Source organism: Podarcis cretensis (assembly GCF_951804945.1).
Source record: "Podarcis cretensis genome assembly, chromosome: 8".
Lineage (NCBI taxonomy): Eukaryota > Metazoa > Chordata > Lepidosauria > Squamata > Lacertidae > Podarcis > Podarcis cretensis.
In genome coordinates this window covers 31,618,520-31,636,796 of record NC_137177.1, presented here as the reverse complement: position 1 = coordinate 31,636,796, position 18,277 = coordinate 31,618,520, and the positions used below count along the sequence as shown (strand labels likewise).

Below are 18,277 nucleotides of genomic sequence, written 5' to 3'. Positions count from 1 at the left end.
AGGAGCAACTCATAGCACGCGGTGTGGTCAGTGGCGTAGCGTGGGTTGTCAGCACCCGGGGCAAGGCAAGTAATTTGCGCCCCCTAACCCGTGAATTTGCGCCCCCTAACCCTAACCCCCAGATGTTGCGCCCGGTGCGGCCGGCCCCCCCTGCACCCCCCACGCTACGCCACTGGGTGTGGTAGCCTTTTGTGAGGTTTTTGAAGACTTTGGTGATTTTTGAAGCTTCTCCAAAATCTGTGCTTCGCAAGACGAAAAAACTCGCAGAACGAATTAATTTTGTCTTGCAAGGTACCACTGTACTACTAGATAGCATTGGTCCATGTTTACTCCTGACAGGTCTCTCCAGTGTCTGGCTATGATGCTTCTGGTTGCTGAGAGTAGGTGGGTTAGAAGCTCTCTATAATGTGAGTGGGCATTATTATATCTGAAGATGTCCAGTAGGGCCAGTTCTGGGGTGATTTTACATATATATATATATATATATATATATATATATATATATATATATATATATATTAGTTTACAAAAATATGTGCATTGTCTCTTTTTTCAAGTTGCGTTTTCTTCTGGGGTAACTTCTTATACCTGCTTAGCTATTTTGCAAAGACATGGGGCTTCTGTAGAAAATGCCCTCCCCCTTGAACCCACTAGTCTGACTGCTCTTGAAAGTGGGAACATTAGGAGGATCTCTGTTGTCAATCTTCTAGTAAAGGAAGGTTGATATGGGTGAAAGTGATACTTTGAATAACTTTAAAGCTGAGGTCGTGAACCAACGGCCCATGACATTATGGGCCCCTCCAGACTGGTGATGTCTGTCTGCTCTTTTGTTTGCCGCGACCTGTTGTTTGTGCTGCAGATAACAACAACAACAACAACAACAACAACAACAACAACACCTTTATTGTCAATATTGCTAATATTTTACATGTTCTCCAGAAGGCTGTTGCAGTGACATTTCTGAGGTAGTCCCTTGCAAGGCAAAAGAGAATTGGAAGTAATCACCAAACCACTTCGGAAAAAGCAATAATAGAATTGTAGAGTTGAAAGGGACCCAAGGATCATCTAGTCCAACCCCCTGCAATGCAGAAATCCTGGATGGCCTCGAATCACCAACCTTCTGGCTATACAGTGGTACCTGTATGCTTCAGTGGTTACATATGCTTCAGGTTACATACGTTTCAGGTTACAGACTCCGCTAACCCAGAAATAGTGCTTCAGGTTAAGAACTTTGCTTCAGGATGAGAACAGAAATCATGCTCTGGCAGCATAGCAGCAGCGGGAGGCCCCATTAGCTAAATTGATGCTTCAGGTTAAGAACAGTTTCAGGTTAAGAACAGACCTCCAGAATGAATTAAGTACTTAACCCGAGGTACCACTGTACCAGAATAACAGCCACCATAGTCAATGCATGTTCTGTCTGGGGATGCAAGTAGAGAACACACAACCAGAAAATATTGTTACATTAGACCCTCCAAGTGTCCCTATTTTCCACAGACGTCCCTGATTTAGAGAAGTCATCCCGGTTTCTGATTTGACCCCAGAATGTCTCACTTTTCCTTAGAATGTCCCTATTTTCAATGGAGAAATATTGGAGGATATGGAGTTATCTGACCCCCCAAGCCATCTGAAGGCAATCCTGTACAGGGAAGTTCTTTTAGTGTTTAATGTTTTATTATCTTTTTATAAATATCGGAAACTGCCCAGAATGGCTAGGGCAACCCAGTAAGATGTGTGGGGTATAAATAGTAAAATTATCATTATGGAATGCGACGTCCCTGTTTTCATCGTTGAAATGTTGATGGGTATGTTACATGGCACCCCAAGCTGTGAGCAGTGAGAATCCAGGGGCTCCAGTTCTTTCCCAGAGTTCAGTTACCTTGGAATGAAGGTCCAAGGTGCATTTAGAGAGTGTGGTGCATTTAGGACATATGGTTTAATTTATACATATATACTGTACAGCCTGAGCATTGCTTCTCTGTACAGCCTGAGCATTGCTGAGATCTTGCTTCTCTATTAGGGTTCTATGGAAGCCCCAAGTCAGAGCAGACATGTCTCTGTCTCTCCAGCTTCCAGCATCAGCCATATTTACACACACAACTCTTTCATACACAGCTGCACGCCACCGCCACCCCCAGCTTGGCCTAGTATTTTCCATTCTAGTATGACCTGGCATCCAGCCAGTTGAGGGGGTGGGGAAAATGCCTTCCTCCTTCCTGAGAGCACTATCACTTAGCTATCCCTATGGCAACCTTTCTCATTTTTAGATGCTTATGAGAACTTAACAGGCCATTGGCTTGTAAGCCATTGGCTTACAAATAAACAACAACACAACACTTGTGAGAGTAGTTCAGCAGTCTCCTCTATCAGATCTTAAACCTCACAGGCTCCAGGTACACAGGTCTGGCAGGGACTCATGGGTATAACTCAGACTGACAATTAAAAAAACTGCATTCCTGGAAATCCTAGCACAGCCCATCAACCAGGGGTAAGGACACCATGGGCATAGCCAGGGGGGCTGTTGCCTCCTCTAAATAAAGTAAATAAATAAAATACTTAAACAAAAGTATAAATTGTAGAAAGGTTTTAAAGATTTTTCTGAACACTTGGGATCAAAAGAAAATAATTCAAAACAACTGTTTCATTCTGAATCTGCCAGACAGAGCCAGAGTATGATGACAAGTGGGTGTCCTGCCCTCCCCAACATAAATCCTGGCTATGGCGCTGTGGGTTAAACCACAGAGCCTAGGACTTGCCGATCAGAAGGTCGGCGGTTCGAATCCCCACGATGGGGTGAGCTCCCATTGTTCGGTCCCTGCTCCTGCCAACCTAGCAGTTCGAAAGCACATCAAAGTGCAAGTAGATAAATAGGTATCGCTCCGGCGGGAAGGTAAACGGCGTTTCCGTGCGCTGCTCTGGTTCGCCAGAAGCGGCTTAGTCATGCTGGCCACATGACCCGGAAGCTGTACGCTGGCTCCCTCGGCCGGTAAAGCGAGATGAGCACCACAACCCCAGAGTCAGTCACGACTGGACCTAATGGTCAGGGGTCCTTTTACCTTTATGTCTATGGAAGACTCCCCTCAGAGGCAGATTTAAGGCAGTGCACACTGGGTGCAGAGACTCCAGGCACCACAACTATTATGTAAAATAGGCGGGAGGCAAGGAGGGGGTGCTGAGTTTTGGCATTGCACAGGGTGCCACTGAAATTTGAGACTCCCGGGTCCACCACTGTATCCCTCCCTGCTGCATCATCACATGCAGCACACCAGACAACCCCACTCCATCCAATCCAGCAGTTGTCATGCCCAGTTTCTGACCCGGTGCCAGACAAGGAGTCCTCAGAGGTTGAACCAGACACCCATAGGTCAAGGACCTTAAAGAGAAGGGAGGGAACAAGTGTCCCGGAACAAGTGCTGAAGATCCCCTTGAAACCCAGACCTGCGAAAGAACCCTTGGAGTTGTCAGGGGAGGAGACACAACTCAGTCCTTGAAAATAACAGTACAGTGGTACCTTGGGTTAAGAACTTAATTCATTCCGGAGGTCTGTTCTTAACCTGAAACTGTTCTTGACCTGAAGCACCACTTTAGCTAATGGGGCCTCCCGCTGCTGCCACACCGCCAGAGCACGATTTCTGTTCTCATCCTGAAGCAAAGTTCTTAACCCGAGGTACTATTTCTGGGTTAGCAGAGTCTGTAACCTGAAGCGTATGTAACCTGAAGCGTATGTAACCCGAGGTACCACTGTACTGTTTGCAAATGTTTCAGGATGTGCTGTACATACTGCTTAATTTCTAATAGGTGCATGTCCTGTGGCTTCCTGCAGAAATCCTGGAACTTTTCATATGACAAATGTTCCAGGCCTCCCCCACCCCAAACTTTTGTTGTGCGAGATTGTGGCTAAATTAGAGAAGTATTGCAGAACAACATAACACTGAATGATGTGCGGCCAGTCCGCCACTAACATACAGTACTATTATTGTGCCAATTGCACATTGCAGAACACACTCGTGAAACAACACACCAATCTGGTGGGGGCCAGCAATTAACCTGTGCAGGGTTTAGCTTCAAACTGCCTCTAACATGCACACTGTCTCAGATTGGGGGTTAAAATGAACATTAAAAAAGGTAAAGGTACCCCTGCCCGTACGGGCCAGTCTTGCCAGACTCTGGGGTTGTGCGCCCATCTCACTCAAGAGGCCAGGGGCCAGCGCTGTCCGGAGACACTTCCGGGTCACGTGGCCAGCGTGACATCGCTGCTCTGGCGAGCCAGAGCCGCACACGGAAACGCCGTTTACCTTCCCGCTGGTAAGCGGTCCCTATTTATCTACTTGCACCCGGAGGTGCTTTCGAAATGCTAGGTTGGCAGGCGCTGGGATCGAGCAGCGGGAGCGCACCCCGCCGCAGGGATTCGAACCGCCGACCTTTCGATCGGCAAGCGCTAGGCGCTGAGGCTTTAACCCACAGCGCCACCTGTGTCCCTAAAATGAACATTATCTTCCCACAAAAACCCTTCATTTTGAAATAGATCAGCAGCTGCTCTCCTCCTCCCACCCTCTCCCCAGATGGACGAAGTCCAGGAAGTGTCTACCAATGGGTGGGACAAAAGAAGGAAGCTGAATTCCAAAGGGTCTAATGTTTCACCCAGCAACTCCTCACCACCCCACGCCTGTCATGCAGTTTAGTGAACAGAAGGCCTGGCAGCTGCAGGATTATTTCTTGGCAAATGAAGCCAGATCCTGATACAAAAGAGACGCTGCCTCTCAGTGATGTATTTAATAGATACTAGTCTCTCCCCACTCTCTCTCCCTCTCTCTCTCTCTCTCATACACACACACACACAGCGCCTTCCTGAATGTTTAAAGTAAGTTACATCAAAATTTACAGATTTACAATATGTTGAAACAATGTAATGGATTAGAATTCATATGTTTTATGTTACACGATGCACAGTATCTCACCTTTCAGTCATCTCCATTTCTGTTAATGTGTATGCAGTTTGTGAGTTTCATTGCTGAGTGGCAATGTGAACACCAGTCCAGCAGTCCAAATCACTGCATCCCATTGGCTCTTCCCCCCTGCTTTTTAAATGAGTGTGCATTTACTTATTGAAAAAATGTTTAGACCATCTTTAAGGGTAAAATTCTCACAGAGCGACTTCCAATTCAAATGCAATAGACAACAACCACAACAATAAAACCAGCAGTGAAAGACAGAAATAATAAAAACTAATACACTGTTTCCAACCTGAAGACACTAAAATGCAGAGCACAACAACCACCAAAATCAGGAGAAAGAGAGTAAAACTCAGTAAAAAGGCCACAAAAACAAGTGGATCAGAAGGGCTTTCCGACACACTGAGAAAACTAGCTTCTGTTGGAGCACAGTGGGTAATGAGCAGGCCCCCCTCAAAGGTCCAAAGGAGTCCTGGCCACATCCAGGTTTTGAGACCCATAGTCATAGTGATAATAATTATTTAAATAAAAAAATGATGATACATGTAAGCAAAATAAGGCACCCTGCCACCTAGAGTGAGAGGACATTGTTATAAAAAAAAACTGCTCCCTTTCCCTTATGGGGTATTCCAGAGCCCATATAGAGTCCTATCGGTAGGAGAAAATAACGGAGGCCAACCAGAGTATATTGAGAAGCAAAGCAGCTAGTAAGCCTGATCTTTATTAAAGGCACTGTTGCAACAGGGTCCCCACTCACCACACGCAAGAGGGAGGAGAACTCTGAACAACGGTGTGCAAGCCCTTATATAGTGTTTTGAAATTGCCCACCCTGTAGCCCAAAACCACCCCCGAAAACATCATACATACATCACAGAAGGAGGTGGTCTGCAGCAGAAATCCTGTCTGCCAGGATACCTGTTAATGGTTCCTGACTGCATCACCTGGGCAGTCTGGCCATTCTTTTGTGATTGTTAATACTTTAGTTCCTGAATCCAGGTCACAGGCTCACCCTATTCATACACAAATAAGCCCTTAAGACAAGATTTGCAAGACAATGGGAAGGCTTTCGCCATTTGCCTCCCTTACCACAGAGGAATATTTGAGGTCATTGGGAGTTAAAATGGCTTCAGGATTGCTCTCCCATACTATTTCAGACACGTGGTTCATATTTTTAGATATATGTGCATTTATGAATATTCTGTATTTGAGACCTTAAAATTCTGATAACAGTACTGAAAACAGAATGTAATCACCCCAACAGTGCCCCAATACACAGATCATAATGAATGCACAATAAAGCAAGTGTCTGGAGGAGGCCTGTGTACCTTGTTGAAAGGGCTATGGCACCTCAGAGCCTGTAGACCCAAACCACCAAGAGACTATCCTTCATGAGTTACACTGCCCTGGGATCTTGTTACAGAACCCCAGCACAATTAGCTCATATCACATCTGCTAAAATCCTTAACTGCTGAAGGCAGTGGCGTAGCGTGGGGGGTGAAGGGGGGGCCGGCCGCACCGGGCGCAACATCTGGGGTTAGGGCAAATCCACGGGTTAGGGGGCGCAAATCCACGGGTTAGGGGGCGCAAATTACTTGCCTTGCCCCGGGTGCTGACAACCCACGCTACGCCACTGGCTGAAGGTGATGTGCTATTAAGGAACATACTTTTGCCTTTGGTGGCAATACCCCCAACATGTTGGGTCCCAGTCCACAATGAACTTTTTAGGATAGGAAAGGAACCCACTCCTTTTGTACCCAAACTGTTCTTATTATCAGTTTTCTATGGGCCAAGCAAATATATTCAATCTAAACCACTTTTATTCTTTCTATTAACTGCAGCCCAACAAAATACAGCTAAACAATTTAAGACTTTGAAACAAAACGCTTGATTCTCCAAGCCTGATACAGCAATATTTGGCATACAGCTGTGCTTGAAAAAAATTACCCATAACATACACCGCTTACAAGAGAAAAAGAAATAACAGTTGTTCAGTGCTATTTGGTAGAACTTCTTTTGTATCCCAGCACATCAGATATGCAGTCCTATACAGTATATGTCTTATGTCCTATAATGTCATAAGACTTTTCTATGCTTGTCTCATTGCAGATGGATTTTTTTTTCTTCCTCACAATTGTACATCAGTAAGCTTTTGACTATATATCCATCCCATTTTTGGGTTATATTTGCACTCTTTCCTTTCTCTCTCTCTCTCTCTCTCTCTCTCTCTCTCTCTCTCTGTGTATATATATAATGCATAATTGAAAATCTAATTAAAATAATGTAAAAAAATAATTGGGGGGTCCTCCTTATTTGAATTTCTTCAGGCAGATTATTCCTATAAGTACAGAGCCATTATTTTTATATATTATATATTTTTATTTATATTCTGCACCTAGCTCATATAATATTGTTTTGTTGTTTATGCTTTAACTATTTTTTTACGCCTTTTGGTGAAGGACTTAACAACAACAACATTATTCAGGTGTGGCTGGTGGGTTGCTAAAGATATCCTGACTTCTGGAAACTCTTCCATTTAGAAGCACACTGACATGCTGGATGCCAAGCAGATTCAATGCAAACTGAAACCGTACCTTTTTAATGACTCCTTCCCAGATCTGTATGCCAGCCATTTGTCAGCACTGTTGCTGTTAATGCTGCTGAGTTTGTTTCATTGGTGTCGTATTATTTAAAATTGATTTTATTGCAAACTGCCTCAAGGTGTTTCAAAATAGGTGGCATATACATATTTTTAAATAAATTAAGGTGTTTTATGGTGTGTTCCCAGAAACTCTCCAGTGAGTGCACATCTGAGGCTGCTGAACGCATGCAAATTGAACATGAGTGACATTGTTTTACAATCAGGCCTGTGTGTGAGTTGGGGGCAGGCAGGGGAGAGAGAAAGATTCAGAGGCACAGACATGCAAGGCATACTGGCTTCAGCATAAGGAAAGATTCAAATGAGCAAAAGAATCAGTGTGATTTCAGCTCCCGTGCGAGCCTTTTGTCCTCTGCAGAGTGCATCCCAATGACATCACCAGTGCCATGGTAATAGGAATTGCCCCCTCCCCTGCAGACTGAACTCTTGCCTCTCTCTGCTTCAATTCCCTTCCTCACTGGGCTCTGCACAGAGGATGTGGAATGATACATGGCTGAACGGATTGCTCTTTCTGCCACACTCCCGTTCTAAGCCATCAGGAAAGTGCTCCTCGCCCCCACCACACACATTCCCAATAGCTGTGGCAGCAACTCATCCCCCTTCCTCCCCCCCCCCAGCAATCTGTCACATTGAACCAAAGAGGAAACTGGTGTAGCCCTTGTCCAGCAGAAGTTGGTCTTCTAAAAGACACCTTACTTATTTTGTAGGATTATTTATTTTGTAATATTGTTGCAGCTTTTTTCATACTCGCCAACTGCTCTTTTGTAAATATAGAAAATAAATCTGAATATTTAACAGATGTCCTGTTTAGCGTTCAGTCGTGTGTGTCTGTGGCCAGCAATAAAATCTGTTTTTAACCTGATGTTTTGATGTTAGGGAGAGATTGCAAGAAATGTTGGTATGCTGAGATTCTCTCTACCTGAACTGATGGAGGTTGCCTCAAGGGTAATTATTTATTACATATATTTCTGTTACTGCCATCCCCAATCATATTCCCAGGTTGAATTTAAGCACTTAAAAAGTAAATATAAACAAAACATAAAATGAATAGGCCCTGAGTTCACAAGGTATCTCTGCCTTTTTAGGGGCATATAGAAGATTTCATAAGCAGAAGCACCTCATGCAAACCTAAGCAGTCATTTGACACCTCAGGCAATATATATAAATAGGTGTGGGGAAATATTTTGTCCCATTGGGTCAGGTATTTTACCTTACACTGCAGATCAACTTTGATATAGTGGATGGGGCCACTCACCTGTCAATATCTTACATCCTACTGATATTAGGTGAGTGGTTGTGCCCATCTGTCAAAGTTGATTTTGGGGGATGGGTGGAAAGGGATTGAATCACACGCAGTAGTGCCAGCTGATGGACAGGTGAGCAAGGTTTGTGGGAAATATGCTTATGGACCAACTTGAACCCCCTGATGGGCCAGGTTTTGTCCAGGGGCCAAAGCTTCCCTGCTTCTGATCTCAAAGTTACCACAATTTTTAATGCTTAAATGCACTTTGATAGATCCTTAAGTGCTTTACATTAGCTTTTCAAACCCAGGAATAATTGTTGTTTCAGTTTATATGCAATTGCTGACAACTGTCCTAATCCCTTAGAGTCGGTTATACTGTCCTAATCCCTTAGAGTCGGTTATACCCTGAGAGGCAGTAGCACAGCTCAGCATTTAATTGGCCTGTTCTTTCCCGCCAGCATATTTCATTTATGTGTAAGGCATTTGAATTCTATGTTTAAATTTTAACGGCCGATTCCAACCCTCAGGTAACTAAAAATATAGCCAAGTTCCTTGTGATAGCCCTCAAAACTAGGTCATTATTATTAAAGGGAGATATGAGTTCTGAATCAAAATGGTCTATTTCTGATTGTTTTTGGATTTTATTACATTTTGATTTAAAAATTATGCACATGTATATGATTTCTCTCTCTCTGCTATGGCTGTCTTGCTAACCCTATAATGTATTTTATGTTTATGACCACCAGCATAGAATTTGCCTTTTCCACAGCTGCCACATACTGGGTTGGTGTCTTCACTGCAGTTGGGATGACTTGGTTGAGCATGAGACTCTTAATCTAAATCTCAGGGTTGTGGGTTAATGGATCTGCTCTGAGCAAAATTTAGTTGAATACTGACCAATAACTTTATATTTACTTAAGTGCTTTTACAGGTATTTTGTTAAATTTACCCTTTGAAAGACAATGGATTTTGTAACTTCAATGTGTGGTATTTGTCTGATCGGTTAATGATGTGATTTTGTCAGTCATTTATCCATCCTTGAGTTGTCTCATTTCTCTTAATATTTTATTAAAAATATTTCTATACCACCTTTAAGCAGCTTACACCATGACAGATTTAAAAATAGTTTCCAGCACTCTTTTTTTATTGGTGTTTGATAACGGTTTCTACATACAATGGAACTATGTGACCACGTGATTCACATCTGAGGTTTTCGAATCTTAGAATAAATTTAGCAGAACTATTTTTTAAATAGTTTGAAAAAAGTCTTTTACCAAAAAAGAAAACTGTGCTCAAAAATAATGGCTGTAGAAGCAACCATAGCATGAGCTACACCTTTGCACACTTAGAGGTGTGAGCACTGAGGCATTGGGGACCTTATGTGCTGTGGAAATGGAGCACTGCTCCATCCAAGAGTTCCTCAAGCAGCTCACCTCATATTTTAAAGATTTTTTAAACCTTTTTTTAACCTTTCTTCCTTTTGCACACGTTTTCTTATTACAGTATCCCTTTTGCTTAGTTTTGATCTATCTCAACCACCCCCGAACCGAAATTGATGCGTGGCCCTTTAAGAGGGCGCCATTCCTGGACCCGTCCGAATTCCATTTCTCCCTACGAGCGAGCAGAGAGACTCCCCAACGCACATGCGCGAAGGGGTGGGGAAAAGGAGGAGGAGAAGGGGAAAAAGAAGGCAGGGCTTCAGGCAGGCAGGCGTGCGCGTGCGCTGGACGCATGCGCAGTGAAATTCTCCCCACCCCTAGCTGCTTGGGCAGGTCTTTGCAGCTTTAAGGGGCTCGCGGGGCCTGGAGGGTTGAGTGCGGCCGTCACCACAATTGTTGTGTTTTTTTTTATTATTGTTATTACTATTATTATTTTGACGGAGAAGGACCCCCCCTTCCGTGAGTTCCTGAGGGAGGCGCGTCTTTGCTCGCCTCCTCACGGCTGCTGGATATCCATCCCTTGGAGCGCCCCCTGAGGTTACAGCGCCTGCCCCCAACCACCTCAGCCAAGGGGTGAGGAAAAAACAACTTCCCCTCCCCTCCTCTGAGGCAGCGCCCCCCCTCAATATGGCGGCGGCCAAAGGGGAGGGGCCAGGACCGCGCGCCAGTGAGTGGATGGGCGGGGCTTAGGCTGCAGTGGGCGGGACCCAGGAGGAGTCAGATAAGGGCACCTGTTGGGGAGCCGGAAAGATAACGGTTGCCAAGGATGTTGGGGGTGGGGGTGCCTGGTCTTAGAAATAGTGGGTGGGAGGGAGTCAAGTTGGTTGTACGGGGGGGGGGGAGTTATGAGTTTGAAGTGGCTGTTGGAATGATGGGACATCTTTTTTTGGAAGGGGGGGCTAAGAAATGTTGGGGAGTTAACTGGTCCATTGATGACTACAGTGAGCGGGAGTTTGTGAGTTGAAAGATTAGGGTGTCAAGGGTGAGGCACCTGGGGTGAATACAGTACTGTGGAAAGGGGATGGGTGGGTACTTCTTGAATCTTTGGAATATTAATGGGTGTCAAGGCTGGTAATGGTATATGTATATTGGGATGGCGAGGGAAAGCATGAATAAAGTGTAATAGGTGGGTTAGGGAACTGGAGGATCATGAGTATAAGGGTGAAAAAGATGAAATTTAGGCACCAAGATGGTGGCTTCGGGGGTTGTTAGTCAAGATGAGGATTACAAATGGCAAAGTAATCCTAATGGTGGGGATTTTGTACTAGTGGTTAATGCTAGGGTTTCATAAAGGATAAAGTCTTGTAAACTGGATAAGGCAACTTTTCTTGTGTGGAAAGATGCTTCATATACAAGGTTGTATTAGTTCCAGTAACCTTTAGAAGCTTTATCAGTGTCATTCGGAACAAGCTTGATCACTAGTGTTGTTTTCACTTCTCCTTTGTGACCCATAAATGAAATAGCCTTGAGAGCAAGCCTTTGTAATGTGTGACCTGAACATGGCCAACCAACTTACATTAAGACTTACTGAATGCTTGACAACCATGGTTTTCCCAGGCTTTTAGATAGAAAAACAGAAGGTTTATCATGTATTTGGTGGTTTGCATTCAGTTTGATATAAAATCTTATCAACTGGCTCTGGGATGCTGCTATATTTATTACATTCTAAGTAAGAACTGGTGTTAAACACAGAGACAAAAAAATCCCTAGGCCATTCATTCAAATGCTTAATAATCTGATGCTGGAGGCTACATATTTAAATGCTTTCTAAGGGCTGATCACAAAATATTATATGGAGGCTACTAGGAATTCAAATGTTTTCCAGTTTTGATTCAAAGCCATGGTTGTAGCTGTAATTTGTATTTTAGAAATTGCATGCATCTTTAAGTTTTATAGAGAAACTGAAAGAAAATGTCAAAATATGCATCTGGAAGGGTCAAACATAAGTCTGATACACAACAATGGCAAATTATCTTAAAATTAGTTTAGAAGAAAAGGAGAATTCAGTATTGGTCAAGGGCATCAGTATCATTGTTGTCAGTAGTAAAGTTATTCATAATTGTGAATCTTCTTAATCCCAAACTACTTGCTTCCTACAAAGTTGCTTTGGAAGATTGGTACCACCAATGAGTATAGAAAAAGATTATTTCCACAGTTCTCCAGTACGCATCCCCACAGACAGGATCCTAACTCATTTATTCATAAGTAAGTCTCATTCATCAAAAATCTTGCTTCTCCTCATCCTGGGCTCTTCAGTTGGGATTTTTTGAGGGGCTGCATTCTGGTCATGGGCATTATGAATTGGCCTTTTGATTAGCCTTTCTCCTCAGTTTGCTATCCAGTTAGCTGTTTCCTGCTTGCGGCTTGAGCAGGCCTGTTGTTGGCTCATTCATTTGTTTTTTTATTCAAATATTTGTGCTTGTATCAAAATACTTTGTTGTACTTTATTGCTCTTGTACTTTATTTTTTTTAATCCCAAAGTTCAGCTAAGGAGGAAGGAACTGTGTAGTGGAGCATCTGTAGCACTGGGCCCAGGATACGTAGGAAAACTCATACAGAAAGATGGGATATCCCCAAACCCTGTCAGAAAACAGCAGAATAATATGGTTTGGCAATGATCACTGGATTCTCTGCAGCAAATGAAGGATAGTAATTGCAGGGAAATGGGCTAATGTGCAAGCAACTCTATATCTTATAGATGAGCAACCTGTTTTAAATTTTCCCTCTTGCTGGTCAAGCTGCATGTTTTTTTAACCAGAATTTTGCTGCAGCCTCACTCATGTTTTATGATGTCATGACATGGAATGCGTGGCATTTGCTATATAGAACATATGGCATGCCTGCTGATGTGCATCTTGGATGAAGGAGAGGATGCTGGTTATGTGTGTGAGTTGCTTTCCCCCCATGCAATTTCTGAAGGGGCCATAATGGATTAGATCCTAACTTCTCTAACAAATGGAATAGAGTTCCATGAATGGGGCTTTCCTTATCCCCCCCCCCCAAGTCTGTTCCTGACTGTTGGGGACCCATGGAAATGATGCAGGGGGCTGCAAACTGAAGGAGAAATCAGTGGAAATTTCATTCCCTAATAAAAGCAGAAAAACAACTTGTGGTAAAATTCTGTGGTGCCTAATCAGAAGTTGAGTTCAATGGCACTTACTTCCAGATAAATGAGTATAGAACTGCAACCTTAGTATCCAAGTCAATATATTTACAGTCACATCTTGTGCATTTTTGATTGAAACTTAGTCCGACTGAATTATATTTATCCCCAGGCAACTGTTGTATTGCAGTCTAGTTGGGCTAACTTCTAGGAGGTTGAGTACTGTGCAGAAGTCTTGCCTATCTACACAGCACCAAAAGTTTACTTAAATTTAAAAACACTTAGATGTTTTGTACCACTAACTGTTGAATGGCATATCTTTTAATTAATGCAGCATATAATAAATATTTTCCAGAGACAGTTTAATATTTTGTCAGCTCCCAAGGCGGGAAAAACTTACAGTACTTGATTGATTATTGGGATGATAGCATGCCTGGATAGAAGCAACTTCTTAAAATGGAAAATTTCTTTTAATTATTACAAATTTTGCTTGTGCCCCTGTGTATAAAGAGGTCAGGATTAGATTGGGGTGTTCTTGGCTGTAATTCTAACCACCTTACTGTGGATGTAAATTACAGTATAACTGCAACTTTTATGCATTATGTTTAGGATATGGGTTGTAAGTTCAAATGGATATTAATTGTGCAGGTTTATTTTTCTACTATAAATGAAGTTTCATAGTAGACTTGGTGAGAACTGAAATTCCTCTACATCTTACACACATTTTACTTACGCAGATTCAGCTTCATATTCTTGGCTTCAGCCTCTGGGTTTATGGGGGAATGAACCCTCAAGTAGGGAACCAAGGAAAAAAGTTCCTCTTTTAAAACAGTGTCTAGCCATTTTTCTGCAAGGAACATCACTGAGCGGAGTGGAGAAGTGGTGGCATTGCTGCGGTTGCTCTCTAGTCAAGAGGCTGTGCTGCCAGCTGACCCACTAGTAGTGAGGAAAGTGGTGTCAGAACCAACCCTGCAGTGAACATTTAGAGCTAGGAAAAGAGGGAGGTGATTTTCCAGGGCCCCACCTGGGATGGAATGTGGTGATTCTGAGGAGTCCAAGGCTCTTGACTATATGCACTTTTGTGTATGTTCGCTCTATCCAGAACCTATCCATCACGTAAGATGCAGTCACTGTATAGTGATTTAGGTTCCAGCCTTCAGCCCATTTCCTCATGATTAATGGGGGTTTTCTGGGAAAATTTGAATGAGATTTTTTCCATTGTCCTATACGCATTTAACTTGTGGGCATTCAGCTTTGTGTGTGTGGCAAAAAAGTAACAAGATTAGAAAGAGGGTGGGGTACCAGGAAAAATCATATTGGCAGATCCACCCGCCATTTAACCCAATGGGTTTTGACTATACATGGTTTTGGCTTTAGGCACAATCTGCGGAACATAACCCCCACCCTGCTTAAGTTTTGGGTTCCCTGTAATATGTTTGCTTGATTTCATTTAGTAAACAAAACTTTTAAAATATATTTGTTTTATAAGCAATATAAATATCTGAAAAGTTTATCCTAGTGGCTAGTAAAAGTTGAGCATTGTAATGCAGTAAGTGGGTGGAAATATCTGAAGTTGGATTGTTTGGACAAACCATAAACTTAAAAGTTTAAACTAAGTACATTTTGTCCCAGTTCAAATGAAATAACAAACTGTATCCATGTTGGAGGAGGGGAGGGGATGTAGCAGTATATCAGTTTGAAGCTTGTTTATGTAGCAGTTTTAATTAAATTTATACACCACTCTTCAAATACATTCTCTGGATGACTTAGAGTAGAAACATCACAAACTTCATTCACTTAGTGCCAGATCATGGTTTGGCTGATCTTGGCACTAAGTGAATGAAGCATGTTCTTGGTGTTTCTCTCTCCCCTTGCACATCTAGATTTCGCGTCTCATTTCCGAACTAACCCAGTGAAGTAGTGCTCATAAATTCATTCATTATTTTATTTGTATGCCACCTTTCCACAGTTAAAATAATGCTTAAGGCGGCTTACAACATGACAAGATTTAATTACCAACATAACAAAGTCATAAATAATAAATAAAACACATCAAAAAGTACACAACCAAATGGAAAACAATTTCCACATAAATCATAAAATCTAAAACTAAGAATACAGCATTAATATCAATCACAATTTAAAATGACATAGATAAAAAATAAAAGCAATTTAAAAAACAAAACAAAAACTGAGCCCTCTCTGTCCAGCAGCAGCAGCACTCCTTATAGAGCCTGTCATAAATGGCCTGTTTGGTGAATTATTTTTTTTGGTGGGGGAGAATCAGCTTCATAGCCATGTAGGTTTGTCAAAGCATGAGAATTGTGTCATCTTGTTTTCTGTCCCTGTCCTTAATTTATGTTGAAAAATTAAATTCTAGTTCCTTAAATAGGTTTTGGTGCCCAATTTGAAAGATGTTTTCCAAATCTGTTCTAGAAAGCTGTTGTCCTTCATCTGTAGACTTATCATTTTAATTATTCATTTGACAGTTAGTTGCTCTGTGAAGAATGAGATAATGAAGATTGTAAAGACTGTTACATGCTAAAATCACCATGTAAATGAATAATTATGACAGTGATTGTTGTGGTGGTAACTCCTGTTTCACAATTTTTTATTTCTGCAAGTTTATTGTAGCCAGAGAATCCACTTCTGATGCTGGTAGTTTCATATCTGGGACATGCTGTTGCAAGGGTACATAACTTTTTCAAGACCAAGGACCACATCAGATTAGTTGTAGCCTTCTATCCTTAGCAGGAGAACCAGGGCTATATAAGTTATCTAGTTGACATAATTTGCACAGTGAACAAATCCTATTTTATCAACTGAGTGCTCTCGCCAGCTAGAGTGGTCAAGAGGCTGGTCAACCCGTATGCTCAAAATAATAATTTTAGCTGCTTAAAATCTAGAACTGGAGTGGGCCAAGAAATTTAAAAAGTTTGAAAACATAATAAATGCTGACGTCTTATCACCCAGATGAGTGGAGAGAGTTAATGTTTTCAAAGTGCAAATGTGATAGCTCACAATATATCTGTGAAGTGAAAGGCAAAAGATCCAGTGGGAACTGGGAGTCATTCAGAAGTGCCTCAGTGCTTGGATATTGTTCTTTACAGTGAAAATGTAGGTGTCATTTGAATATCTGGCTACACAGAACATTTAGGCTGCAGTACCATACCCATCTAGCTGTGAGTATGTCCCATTGAACTTAATGGAGCTTACGTAGAAGTAGACTTGTTATTAGAAGTGCTCTGTTAATCTACATAATCTCTAATAGGAACCAGTGTGGTGTAGTGGTTAGAGCGTCTGACTTAAGACCCCTCTCAGCCGGGATGTTCACTGGGTAGCCTATCTTACCTCACAGGGTTGTTGTGGGAATTAAATGAGGGGAGAACCATGTACACCACCTTGAGCTCTTTGGAGAAAAAGGTGGGATATAATTGCAAATAACAACAACTGGGTAGTCTATCATTTCTCTGCAGGTTCCTTCCTTCTCCCCATGATAGCAAAATAGTATACAATTATGTAATTGTCATTTTATTCACTGTGGAAACATGCAAGTTTTCTTCATTCACACATTTTATACAAGTTGCAGAAATTTATTAATTGCAGAATGCTTGTGTAGATATCACTGTAGAATATTTGTTTATTGGGCAGTGTATATATTAGTATGGGTTGTCTCAAGAAAACTGAAACAGAAAAGTATTCAATTCCTTAAATGGATTGAGATCTAATTTAGCCCGTTTGGTAAATGAAGGTAGTAAAGTGTGCTTTTACATGCTGTGTAAATATCTGATTTCTTCCCTAACACCCAAAAGAAAAAGAAATGAAGGCACTGGAAGCTTAACTGTTGTATCTGGTATCTAGCTGTGCTCTTCTGTTTATGGACAAATGGTTAGCCTAGCTGAGGCTTCCACTAACTGAAAAGGAGCAGAGGAATTTTTTGCCAATTCTGCCTTCTCCCCTCCCACACAGCTCTATACCATCTTCCACATTGTTCTGAAGATTCCCCCAACCCCTTGGAACACTTTTTCAGAGAACTGTATGGGAAAAGGTGAATTGGCAAAAAATTATTCCCCTTCTCTTCCATTTGTGAAGATTTCTCAGTTGGATAGCCCACATGATGTATTTATGGCATGACATAATTGACAAGAGGGTTGTCCTGACCAGCAGTCAAAATGCTTGTGTGGTTGCCAAGTGCTCCTGAGGGAAGTGAGAGAGAAAAGCTTGCATATTAAATTGCAGGCTTTTTTCTCTCACTCCCCATAGCAGCATCATTGGATGAGCCAGCAGCAGAGAGGTGGGGTGAGGAGACAAAAGGGAGACTTCCCCCCCTTTGTTCTTATCCCCCAACCCCCTGTGGAGCAGCACTGGGAGGGCGAGGTTTCCATAGAATGGAAAATGTGTCACCATCAGTCCTTCAGCGAGGTGTGCAGATGAGTGGTTGGGAGTGCCCTGGTGTTCTTTTTAAGCCCCATCCTTACCCACGCCACACCTTACATCATCTGCAAAATGGCATCATGGGCTAAATGGCAATGCTTGAGGTTTCCCAGTCCTGGTTTAAAGTGACATGAGAACTGGTTAGCATTGGCCAGGCATCCCCAACCTTTGGCCCTCCAGATTTCTTAGACTACAATTCCCATCATCCCTGACCACTGGTCCTGTTAGCTAGGGATCATGGAAGGTGTAGGCCAAAACATCTGGAGGGCCGCAGGTTGGGGATGCCTGGTGTTGACTGAATTGCATGAACCAATTGTCTGATGTGCTGTAAGACAACTTCCACAACTCTTGTGGTCTTGGCTAGTATTTTTGTGTCTAATTCTGTGGGGTGCAATGAGCATGACTGGAGGAAGTGAAATAAAAAATTATCAATAAAATAACAAAAGTATT

General features: G+C 42.4%; 1 protein-coding gene across 6 annotated transcripts in view; it reads left to right on the top strand.

Annotated features, from left to right (window-relative positions):
- The first annotated feature begins 10,590 nt into the window (after nucleotides 1-10,590).
- Nucleotides 10,591-18,277, top strand: part of ZMYM4 (zinc finger MYM-type containing 4) — a 52,207-nt gene continuing 44,520 nt past the window's right edge. For 3 of the 6 annotated variants that reach the window (XM_079985222.1, XM_079985220.1, XM_079985216.1), the window contains exon 1: nucleotides 10,592-10,863. The gene's annotated coding sequence lies outside the window, so the exon portion shown is untranslated. Of the gene's footprint in view, nucleotides 10,958-18,277 lie in introns of all 6 variants that reach the window. The other 3 variants (XM_079985213.1, XM_079985215.1, XM_079985219.1) reach the window with 3 other exon arrangements.